At 45.2% G+C, this 12,461-nt stretch overlaps 2 protein-coding genes across 12 annotated transcripts in view; one reads left to right on the top strand and one right to left on the bottom strand.

Moving 5' to 3' along the window:
• The window catches only part of TMEM266 (transmembrane protein 266), a 124,599-nt gene that overhangs the window by 75,389 nt on the left and 36,749 nt on the right, over positions 1–12,461 (bottom strand). For 5 of the 8 annotated variants that reach the window (XM_053271944.1, XM_053271952.1, XM_053271949.1 and 2 more), the window contains exon 2: positions 11,385–11,585. The exons of the other annotated variants lie outside the window; for them this stretch is intronic. The gene's annotated coding sequence lies outside the window, so the exon portion shown is untranslated. The remainder of the gene's footprint in view (positions 1–11,384; positions 11,586–12,461) is intronic. 8 annotated transcript variants of the gene reach the window in all.
• NRG4 (neuregulin 4) overlaps positions 6,758–12,461 on the top strand; it is a 121,392-nt gene continuing 115,688 nt past the window's right edge. For 3 of the 4 annotated variants that reach the window (XM_053271968.1, XM_053271967.1, XM_053271966.1), the window contains exon 1: positions 6,873–7,073. The gene's annotated coding sequence lies outside the window, so the exon portion shown is untranslated. Of the gene's footprint in view, positions 6,778–6,872; positions 7,074–12,461 lie in introns of those variants that run through there. The other variant, XM_053271971.1, reaches the window with a different exon arrangement.

Below are 12,461 nucleotides of genomic sequence, written 5' to 3'. Positions count from 1 at the left end.
TTCTTTGATGCTGGGGCCTCCAACGCAAGAACTGAAGTGGCCTTCTAATGCTTTGATATAGGAGGAAGGTGTTGACTCACCGGCAAATCGAGAAGGAACTTCAACTTCTTCCTCTTTAGTATCGACACCAAGGGAACAAAGGGAGATTTTGGTACCACGGGCGCAGAATGCTAAGGAGGTCTCCTGAGCACACCGGCTCACTTGAAGCCATCGAAGGAGTAGCACTAGGAGGTGCCGAAACCAGTATCAAGGCCGGGTTTTCGGCCTCCACAGGAGCAGATACAAAACGGTCCGACTGCACTGATGAAGCCATTTTAACAGATTGCTTCAATGATAAGGCTTCCGAGGAATGGAGAGCCAGATCCCACAGGGCTGCGCGCAGGCGAGAAGCCCTATTTTTGCGAGCCTGCTTCATAAACTTCTGACAATGAAGACAGGTCTTGACAATGTGGGATTCCCCCAGGCACAGGAGACACTCGGTATGAGTATCGGGGGAAGATATCTTTGATCCGCAACGAACACATTTTTTGAAGTTCTTCATGACCAGCATAAACACCGTAGGCCAGCCGGCCACCACGCTCTGTCCTGGCTGGGATCGGAGCTCTGACGAAGTGGAAAACCACACACACACAACCCCCAAGAAAAAAATGTGACTACGTGAAAGAAATAAAGAATAAAGAAAGAAAATCAAAGAAGCAGGGAGAAAAACAACAAGCGTCAGTTTTTAATTAATAATTCTAGTGCTGCTCTATAACCTTTCAGTTATAATATTGTTGGTGGGTTAGACTGTTGATTTGTTATCTTTTTAACTGTTATTTATATTTTAATTGTATCCCCCCACCCTTGTTGTGCTAGTCATAGACCGTAATAAACTTTGATTGATTGACTGAACAAGGGGATATAGATAGATCCTACTCGTTGTGGAGCTGCAGACTCCACAATTGCTTACTGAAGCGCAGATGGCGAAAGACTGAGGGGATGATGAGTGGCGCAGCCGCATACAGCGGCTGGGGGCGGGGTTCCTGCCCAAAGCAGAGAATTGAGCTTGTTGGGTTTCAATGAAGGCTTTGCACAGGCACATAGCCCATTTGTGTAAAAGACAGAGACCATGTCGAAGAACAACATTGACATCTTGTGTATCTTACCTACTATAGAGGATCATTGGCCAAACAGGTTTTGGCTATAAAAATTACCATCTTTGGATTCACATGTAATGGGGGCACCTGAAGTTTGCACGGGCACCTGCAGCCCTGGGAACATGCCTCCCCCTCCCAATCCCCCCACATAAGCTGCTACTTCCTTTCCAGATTCCGACATGCCATGATATCCAAACGCACCAATCCCGGCACATCATGCCCTACCTCTGCCAGGGAATCTGAAACAGATTTGAAGTAAGATACAGATGTTGGATTCCCTGAAGGAAATAGGACAGGATATGCTGAGACTGGCAAGTTTGGACATCATGGCCAGGCTTGGCATATGAGAACTTGGAAAGGAGGTAGGAACCCGTATGAGGGTGCAAGAGAAGTGTGTGCTCCTAGGGCTGCAAGTGTCTGCACAAACTTCAGGTGCCACTGTTACCTGTGTACCCACCCTATCTGCTGAGATAATCTAAAGCCAGTTTACAGCACTACCATGATCTGAGCAAAATGCTGACAGTGGAAGTTGCAGAACGAAATCAGGAACGCGTCAAAAAGAGACAGAGCTGTAATAATGGGTGACTTCAATTACCCATACATAGACTGGGAAAATTCACATTCAAGTACCGGTAATGACAAAGAAGCCACATTTCTAGATACACTGAACGACTGTGTCCTAGAACAGTTGGTCATGGTACCAGAGAGAAGGTGACCTTGGACTTAATCCTGAGGGGTGCACAGGACCTGGTGTGAGATGTGGGTCATGGAATCTTTAGGGACCAGTGACCATAGTATGATCAAATTTGTGAGGAGAGAATTGCCAAGGAAGTCTAACACAGACACTTTGAACTTCAGAAGAGGAAACTAGTCTAAAATGAGGAGTTTGGTGAAAAGAAAACTGAAAGGGAAAATCAAGAGTATCACTTCACTCCATAATGTATGGAATTTGTTTTAAAACACAATAACAGAAGCCCACTTAGAATGTATACCAAAAAGAAGGAAAGGTAGCACCAAGTCCAGGAGGATGCCAGCATGGCTAACAGGTAAAGTCAAGGAATCCATAAAGGAAAATACTTCCTTCTGAAACGGGAAGGCCTGCCCAAATGAAGAGAACAGAAAGGAACACAAGCTCTGGCAAAAGAAATGCAAGGAGACAATAAAAGAGGCGAAAAAGACAGTTTGAGGAACAAAGCTAAAAGCATCAAGGGGAATAACCAAAATAAAAAACAAAAAAATCAGAAGCAGGAAACCTGCCAGGGAGGCGGTTGGTCTGTTAGATGAGGAGGGAGTGAAAGGGATTAAGGAGGATATGGATACTGCAGAGAAGCTAAACCTGTGCCTGAACCGAGCTTCTCCGGGAGAGAGGCTAAACAACTGAGTTAGACAGAGGTGATGAGAGAGCAACTGTCTGGAAAAATTAAAAATTAACAAATCGGCAGGGCCAGATGGCATCCACCCAAGAGTCCTTAAAGAACTCAAATGTGAAATTGCCAGCCTCCTTGCAAAAATAGGTAACTTATCCCTGCAATCAAGCTCTGTACCAGAGGACTGGAAAGTAGCCAATGTAACACCAATTTTCAAAAAGTGATCCAACAGAGATCCGGGAAATTACAGGCCGGTTAGCTTAATGTTTGTGCCGGGCAAATTGATGGAAAGCATTCGCAAAGATAAAATTATTAAATATATAGAAGAGCTGGCCCCGCTGAAGGAAAACAGCATGGCTTCTGCAAAGGTTAATCTTGCCTCACCAACCTTTTGGACTTCTTTGAGCGTGTCAATAGGCAAGTGAATAAAGGTGATCCAGTTGACATAGTATACTTGGACTTTCAAAAAGCTTTTGACAAAATTCCTCATCAAATACTCTTGAGAAAGCAGTCATATGATAAGGGGACAGGTTCATGTGTGGATTGGTAACTGATTAAATGACAGGAAACAGAGGGTAGGTATAAATGGACAGTTCTCTAAATGGAGGGAAGTAAGAAGTGGGGTCCCACAAGGATCTGTACTGGGACCAGTGCTTTTTAATTTATTCATAAATGATCTAGAAGTTGGAATAAGCAGCAAGGTGGCCAAATTTGCAGACGACACTATTTGGGGTAGTGAAATCCAAGACAGATTGTGAGGAGCTCCAAAAGGATCTCTCCAAACTGGAGGAGTAGGCAACAAAATGGCAGATGCAATTCAATGTTAGCAAGTGTAAAGTGATGCATATTGGGGCAACACTCCCCCCCACCCCGCCCAACTCCACATATACGCTGATGGGGTCTGAGTTGTTGGTGAATGACCAGGAGAGAGATCTGGGAGCTGTGGTGCACATCTCTTTGAAAGTGTCAAAACAATTTGCGGCAGCTGTGAAAAGGGCCAATTCTATGCTTGGAATCATTAGGAAGGGGATTGATAATAAAACTGCTAATATCATGTTCCCTTATATAAATCTATGGTGCAGCCACATATATTTATTTGTGACTTTTGTACTGCCTTACCTAGGTGGCTCTAGGCAGTTCACAGATATAAAAAAACAAAAACAAAACTCATTAAAACAAAATTAAAACCAGTTTAAAATCATTCCAGTACTCACTAAAGGGCAAGCTAAAAAGATATGTTTTAAGGTTTTTTTAAAAAAGCTGCTAAAACTAATATCCATAGGAAGCGCATTCTAGAGCCCAGGAGTACCTAAAGAGAAGGCCCAATCCTGAGTTACCGCAAGACAAGCTGGTGGAAGCCGGAGACAGACCTCTCCCAATTACCTTAAAGTGCAATGGGGATCATATTGAAGAAGGCACTAGATAACCTGGTCCTAAGCAGTTTAGGGCGTTATAAGTAATTAACAGCACTTGCCTGGAAACTATCTATCTATTTATTTATTTATTACATTTATATTCCGCTCTTCCTCCAAGGAGCCCAGAGCGGTGTACTACATACTTGAGTTTCTCTTTCACAACAACCCTGTGAAGTAGGTTAGGCTGAGAGAGAAGTGACTGGCCCAGAGTCACCCAGCAAGTCTCATGGCTGAATGGGGATTTGAACTCGGGTCTCCCTGGCCTAGTCCAGCACCCTAACCACTACAACCTTGCTGGCTCATATCTGCAGCCAGTGCAGCTGTTTTACAACAGGCATAATATGGTATCTCCGAGAAACCATGGAGTCCAATCTGACTGCAGCATTATGAAGTTTCCAAACGTCAAACAAAGACAGCCCAACGTACAGCGCGTTGTAGTAGTGAAGTTGCGAAGTTACCAGTGAGTGCACCACAGTTTTGAGATCATTATCTGCAAGGAACAGATGCACAGTTGACGTATCAACCGAAGCTGATAGAAAGCACACCTAGCCATAGCCTCCACTTGAGACACCAGGGTGAAGCCTGGGTCCAGAAGCATACCCAAGCTACGTACCTGTTCCTTTAGGGGGAGCGCAACCCCTTCCAGAACAGGAGAATCTATAACATCCCTCGAATTATGACCCCTCACCATTAGTACCTCTGCCTTATCTGGATTCAGATTCAATCTATTATCCCTTGTCTATCCTATTACTACCTAAAGGCAGGTATTTAGGGAATACTGTGTACAGTTCTGTTCATCATACCTCAAAAAGGACATTATAAAACTGGAGAAGGTGCAGAAGAGGGCAACCAAAATGATCAGGTGACTAGTGCACCTTCCTTATGAGGTAAGGCTGTTCACCTGGAACATGTTAGTTTAGGAAAAAAGACTGAGGGAGATATGATAGAGGTCTATAAAATTATATATGGTGTGGAGAGAGAGGAGAGAGAGAAAGTTTTCTCCCTCTCACACAACGAGGGGTCATCCCATGAGAATGATTGCCAAGAAATGTAGGATCATCAAAAGGAAGTAATTGTCACAAACAATGCATAGGCAACCTATGGAATTCTCTGCCACAAGATGTGGTGACAGCCACCAGCCTGGATGGCTTTAAGAAGGGCATAGATAAATTCATGGAGGACAAGTCTATCAATGGATACTAGTCTGAGGGTGTGAGTGTGTGTGTGTGGTGGGGCAATAACTAAAAACCACAGGGAAAACTCTTAGTGAAGGCAGTGCTTTGCTGTCAATTTCCAGATATTCCCCACTCTCTCTTCAGTCTCCTGTATCACATCCCGTCACCTTGCCAAAGGCCCCCTGGCCAACAACAACAGTTTTTTGCATGGAAAAAAGGATATTTCATTGGCACACATTGCTCCAGCCGTACTTTGGATGCCACCCTTTGTGTACAAACTGAATATCATAGGAACACGGGAAAATGCCTTATACAGAGTCAGACCATTGGTCCATCTAGCTCAGTGTTGTCTACACAGACTGGCAGTGGCTTCTCCAAGATAACAGGCAGGAGTCTTTCCCAGCCCTATCCTGGAGATGCTGCCAGGGAGGGAACTTGGAACCTTCTGCATGCAAGCATGTAGGTGCTCTTCCCGGAGTGGTACCATCCCTTAAGAGGAATATCTTATACAGTCATCCCTCGCCCACTGCTATGGTTCCGTTCCTGGTAAAACCTCGCCGTTGGTAATTTCGCAGTTGGCAAGGCATTGCCATCTATGGGAAACAGGGGGGTAGGGGAACCACAACTGCAAAAAGACCTAAAAATAAAGGGGAAAATACAAAGAAATTGCTAAAAAGAAAATTCACAAAAAAATCCTGTAATATCACCAAGAGTCACCAAGAAGAACGGGCAGATCGAACCTCTGGAGATTTTTTGAACCTCCCAATATCACTCAAAGGCATTTTAAATCAGCAAGGGTCACCAAGAGGAATGAGCAGATTAAACTGGCCACAATTGGCAAGACCCGTCACAATTTCCCATTCGCATATACTCAAAACCGTGGTTGACAAGGGATGACTGTAGTGCTCACACATGTAGTCTCCTATTCACACGCAAACCAGGGAAGACTCTGCTCTTAGCAAAAGGGGACAAGTCATGCTTGCTACCACAAGACCTGCTCTCCTCTCCAGCACGGACATTAAGAAAATGCTTTCCCCCAATTTACTATGCCTCAAACATGGGAGAGCAGGCATTCTGTCACTGAACAGAGCTGTAGCTTATCCAAGTAATTGAGAGACTAGAAGAAAAGAAAGTATGTCGAAGACTCCATGTATCGTATCTGCCAGGATCCCATGTATCATAACTGCCAGCAACAGACACACACTTCTTGCTGAAAAATGTGTTTAGGACAGATTCAACAAGTGTTCCAAAGCGTAGCAGTACAAACCACCAATGCCAGATTTATCCCACACTCGGCAGCTGCTCATACATGCAGAGGCAGCACTGCCATCCTTACACCCACCCCACCCTCCCTGGTACTGAAAGCAAGGAGATAGGCCTTTAACAAACTCACAGATGGCTGGGAGAGTGCAGTGTTCAAATGCCCTTAGTTGAAAGGGCAAAGACTGTGACAAAAGGGGGAAAATATGAAAAGGGAGAAACCAAGTGGAAAGGAACAAAAAGAAAGAAGGAACAAAGAGTCAGAGAACCTGGAGAAACCCTTTTCAGAAGGAAAGAAAAACTATGGTGCGAGTAAGCAATTGATTCATTGGTCAATGAGTTTAAAATACCATCTTCTAATGCTTTGTATATACTGCAAGAGAAAGTTCCAAAACAGAGGGAACTGAACCTCCATCTATCAGAAGTAAGTGGGTTTTATTTTTCTGCCCTTATCTTTTGTTTGCACACTAAAGGGTTGTTGCACAAGCAACGCAGCTCCCTCCCTGACAATGGAAAGGGGAGGGACACCAGACAGAAGCCACCTTGAGGATGTGCATGAAAAAGAACCTAAGCTGCTCATATTCTTTCCCGTCGAGCTTTTTCATCACAGTCCTTAGTCAGCCTTTGATACAGACAAGGACATTTTGACCTCCTGAACACTTCGACATATTCTGTCTCTACCCGAGGGGGGACCACAGGAGGAGGCACCACTATCTCTGCGTGAGTACAGATGCTTTTCGTGTTGCTACATACATATACACTTCTGGGCACACTGCAGGGTGTGCAGATTTCAGCAGGGGGGGAATGTGAACATGGTGGATCATTTGTTTCTCGAGCTTACTTAAGTGGTATTTGTTCAAAAAGGGGGAGGCAAGATGGGAAAGAAAACCATTTTCCTCAGAAGCATGTTGGCACAGTTTTAGTCTGTGGTCAAACTGACCAGTCACATCCCAAGGAGGCTTGTGGTTTTTCTCTCATTTAAAGCATGTTTTGTTCGAAGTCAAGGTGCTCAAGCATGTGGAAGTTCCAAAGGGTTGCATATGCTTATAATCATTCGGTGAAGAGTAACCCTTAGCTTTTGTGAGGCAACCGCAGGGGTCCACATAGTCCAACTGAAATGCAAACACCCGGTCTTTTTTTGGAAAGAACTTTGGAATGCCAGAACAACTGTGTGGATGTGCTACCCTTGTGCTTAACAACAAAATTTCCGGAATACTCCGCTGTATCCTGCTGCTTACAGAGTGCAAAAGGAATTTTGATGACACAGTCTCACTCCATCTGTGCTCATCAATAGAAATGCATTCACTGAGAAGTGGGGAGGGTGGGAGATTGGACTTGCAAAACACATTCTAGGTGAAGGCTGTTAATTGCCAAAATACTCTTGGGTGCTGTCCTCTCTTGTATATCAGCAGCGGACAGCAGAGCTCCTGTTCACCACCCTTATCATGGAGAGTGTCCTGTTACCCTCTGGCAAGGGTGACAAGAACAGTCCCACCTCCCTGTTCAGTGTCAGCACTGCACAGCTAGGAGGAAGATCCCACTCCCCTTCCAGCTCTAAGATGGAGAGGAAGGCTAGGGCTGGACATTTTGAAAGCAGGATACAGAGAATCTCAGAGGCCTTTTGCCCCTTTAAGTGAAAGTGAATGAAGAAATAGCCCCTGCAGTTGCATTGGACTATTCAGACTAGGCAAAATTTGTGGAACCGCAAGGCTCACCATATAGGCTGGATGCATTCTGCATAGTAACTTAAGAACAGCCCTGTTGGATCAGGCCCAAGGCCTACTGTAACTAGTTCAGCAAACTGTTTCACACAGTGGCCACCAGATGCCTCTGGGTAGCTCGCAAGCAAGAGATGAGGGCATGCTCTCTCGCCTGCTGTTACTCCCCTGCAACTGGTATTTAGAGGCATCCTGCCTCTGAGCCTAGAGGTAGCCTATAGACATCAAGACCAGCAGCCATTGATAGACTTGCTCTCCATGAATTTGTCTAAGCCTCTTTTAAAGCTATCAAAGCTGTAGTACACTACGTACTATAGTATAGTATGCATAGTATAGGTGGCATGCATTCACTGAACACTTGCCTTACCAAATAATATTCAGCTTGAAGAACTCTGTGGGACCTGAATAAAGTCAAGTGTGCCATCAAGTCGATCTCGACTCCTGGCACCCACAGAGCCCTGTGGTTGTCTTAAGAAGAATACAGGAGGGTTTTCAGCATCTTCCTATATTGCTGCTGCCTGATACAGGTGTCTCCCATAGTCTGGGAAACATACCAGCAGGGATTCGAACCGACAGCCTCTGGCTTGCTAGTCAAGTCATTTCCCCGCTGCGCCATTAGGTGGAGGAACCTGAATACTTGCAGTTATTTCACAATCATAGCAAAAAGATGGCTCAGTAAAAAGAATGCTGCTGTCATGCACCCTGGAGTGCCTCAAGGCAAATGCTCATAATCAGAAAAATTAAACTGCTCCATCTTTCTTCACTCATCACTTCAAACTGGACAGTTCTGTGATAAGCCCATGCATATTCCATAGTCTTTAGCAAGGAATCTCAGATTTGCAAAGACCACAAGAATAATTTTTTGTGCCAGTCTGGTACATTTGGATGAATAAGATATCTAGGTGTGAGGTAACATCTATGTGTTACTTGTAAATTAAAAACATGTTCACTCTAAATTTAGAGAATAAACTACATAATTAATGTAAATCCTTAGATTTAGGACATTCAGAGCAGGCAAAACCATTTAAAAGCCTGTAAGAGGAGGGCAACACACTTAGAAAAATACTAGCCACTTACAAGAAGCAAAAATCCTTTCAGAAGTGGTCCCTACGTATTCTTCAGTAAACTATAGAGGAGATATCAGATACCCCTGCGAACTGAACAAAGAGGCACCTTTTTAAAGTGGTGATTCTCTTATATTTAGCAGGGGGAGAGCAACTGGCCCTATCCATCCCCAGCACAGCATCCCTCCAGTGGCTGTGGCTGTATCAGCCTGATGTGTTTGTGTGTTTTTTTAGAATATGAGGCTTTTGGGGACAGGGGGCCATCTTATTTATGTATCATTTATTTTTCTATGTAAACCGCTTTGTGAACTTTGGTTAAAGAGCAGTATATAAATATTTGTAGTAGTAGTAGTAGTAGTAGTAGTAGTAGTAGTAGTAGATACGAGCTCCTGATTAATTATTACACTCAAGGACTCCACATACAGCAGAATTAACCTACTTTGGCCAAAAGCTAGCAAATTAGCCAAAGGCTAATTTAAAAGTTGGAGCATGGATGGATCCCTGCATTTCCACCATTAGGGATGTGCACAAGCCGGTCCGGCACCTCCTCTGGGAAGCACTGAGCCGAACTGACGGAGCGGGGAGCGGTTTTCTTAAGGAGAAAGTAAGGAGCTTCTTACTTTCTGCTCCTCCACACCCTACTGCTTTTCCGGGTGCAGCACCCTGTCCCCAGCTGGCCACGCAAGGCTGCGGCACTGTTCCCTGCGGCCTCTGCGCACCAGCCATGTATGCGCCACCGCATGGAGCCTGCAAGGAACAGCACCGCAACCCTGCATGGCTGGTTGGGGATCGCAGACGGAGCGCCTGGAAAAGCGACGGGGTGAGGAGGAGCAGATAAGGAGCTCCTTACCGGCTCCTAAAGGGAACCACCCCCCACCCCAACCCATGCATGAGCTAATTTTCTGAAGCCTGTCAGTCAGGCTGAGGGGAGGAATGTGCTGAGCTTCAGTGCATAATTGGCTAATCAGGAGCAGAGGAGGAAGGTCTTCACCCTCAACATAAGAACATAAGAACAGCCCTGCTGGATCAGGCCCATGGCCCATCTAGTCCAGCATCCTGTTTCACACAGTGGCCCACCAGATGCCGCTGGGAGCCTACAGATAGGAGTTGAGGGCATGCCCGCTCTCCTGCCATTACTCCCCTGCAACTGGTACTCAGAGGCACCCTGCCCTTGAGGCTGGAGGTGGCCCACAGCCCTCTGACTAGTAGCCATTGATAGACCTCTCCTCCATGAAGTCATCCAAACCCCTCTTAAAGCCATCCAGGTTGTTCGCTGTCACCACATCCTGTGGCAGAGAGTTCTACAAGTGGATCACGCGTTGTGTGAAAAAGTACTTCCATTTGTTGGTCCTAGACCGCCTGGCAATCAATTTCATGGAGTGACCCCTGGTTCTAGTGTTGTGTGAGAGGGAAAAGAATCTCTCTCTCTCCACTTTCTCCATGCCATGCATGATTTTATAGACCTCTATCATGTCTCCCCGCAGACGTCTTTTTTCTAAACTAAAAAGCCTTCCTCCTTCCTCTTCTGCAATGGACACATCACTGAGGATGAGTCACTTTCAAGCCAGTGATCCTCAGAGGAAGAAGAAAAGTACTGCTGCATCATGGGAAGGCAGGAAGTCTCCAAGTACCCCCGGGAGTCATTCATGTATCCCCAGGGGTACTAGTACCACCTGTTAGAAACCCCTGACCTAAGGGAAATGTCTTACAGCAGGCAGCGCTCACAAGTCGGCACCCATCCCAAGGCAAACCCTGCTTAGCAAAGGGGACTATTCATGCTTGCTGCTGTAAGACCGGCTCTCCATGGTCTTGCCCTGTAGAGAGTCATCCTAGCTGCAGTGTTTAGCTGTACTGAACAATAACCACAACAGTCACTGCTTTAAGACTTCTGGCTGTTGAGGGAGATGCAGATGAAATCCTTGCTTTTGAGCAAAAGCTTTGGTAGAGAAACGTTAGGGATTCTCAGTATTCCAAGATGACTGTAGGGGATCAGAATGGATTATTCTGACTCAAAATCTGGGATTAGGATACCAGATTCATCAAATTCCAAGAGTTCCCTAGAAACGGAACTTCCCCCCTTTTGTTCATGTTCATTACAATTTGCCACAAAACCCACACATAAGAGTAATCAAATGGGCACTATAGCTACTGCAGCAAGAGCAAACCAGCGCTCTAGGAAATGATGTAAAGGGATGACGAAAATGAAACCAAGTAGGCTCAATTCTATTGCAGCACATAGATTACCATACCTTTGCACTGTAGTGGCAACCTTGGCTTCAGGCATCTCACTAATGCTGCAGAGAGATTCCATCACCTGTAGCATATCCCCGCCATCTACCAATCTAAAGTGAAACACTTTTGAAGTCCATTATGCTTTGTTGGTTGGTATGCTGTGCTGTTGGTTATTAGATGAACAGACTTCCCAGCAATTAACAATGTCCCCTTCACACCTGTAAGCAGAACACCAATACCATTAGGAGAGCAAGCATCATGCATCTTTTCAACCACGGGAGTTCTTGGCTATTGGGAAACCCCAGAACCAAACTACACACTACCTTAACACTCACCATTAGTTCTGACTTACTTAACTTTTCTTCACAAAACAGCAGCTGGATGAGGGATTGAGGTAGGATCTGGACTATAGCATAGGGCAAGGGAACTTTAACCTTTTGCACCTGAGACAGAAGCTCCCATTTGCACCAGTATGGCTTTTTCCCTGAGGCAAACAACAGGTACAGGGATGGGGGAGGACCATGGATGGCAAAGGGTTAAAGCTTTCCTCCTGCCACACTGTGGTTCTGATCCAAATATGTCTGCCCCATGGCTGCTATTCAGAAAATTTAAATTAAGCATGTCAGGGCCAATGGCATGTTTAGCAAAATTTGCAGTTTGGTCCTCTGTGTGCTTTCCCCCTATACACATGACAAGTACTTCAGGATTATTTGTCTCCATAAAACTGAGACATGAATCCCAAAGTCATGTTCCAGCACATTCCTCTTCTTTTCAAGCCCTGAGGGTGAAATTACATTCTGAGGGCTACTCAGATTGAAATATCCCTGCCTATGAAAAGTTAACAACAGGGCCTAAAGTAAAGAAAGAAAGGGGGTGTAACATAGGCCTTGACCATTTTCTTTGGATCTAGGAGCCAGCCCAAACATTTAGGAGCCACACAATAGACAATTGACAAGTTACCAGACTTAGTGATGGACACGGTGGAGGAGGAGGGAGTTTAGTGATTTACAAACCATTAAAGTCACTTCAAGAGGGGCAATCAGGACTGGAAGAGTGGTGTGCATGCATGCACATACATGCAAAACATCTAAACT

This window comes from Hemicordylus capensis, chromosome 10 (genome assembly GCF_027244095.1).
Source record: "Hemicordylus capensis ecotype Gifberg chromosome 10, rHemCap1.1.pri, whole genome shotgun sequence".
NCBI lineage: Eukaryota > Metazoa > Chordata > Lepidosauria > Squamata > Cordylidae > Hemicordylus > Hemicordylus capensis.
Note: the sequence above shows the minus strand (reverse complement) of the source record. Positions and strands in the feature narration are given on the sequence as shown.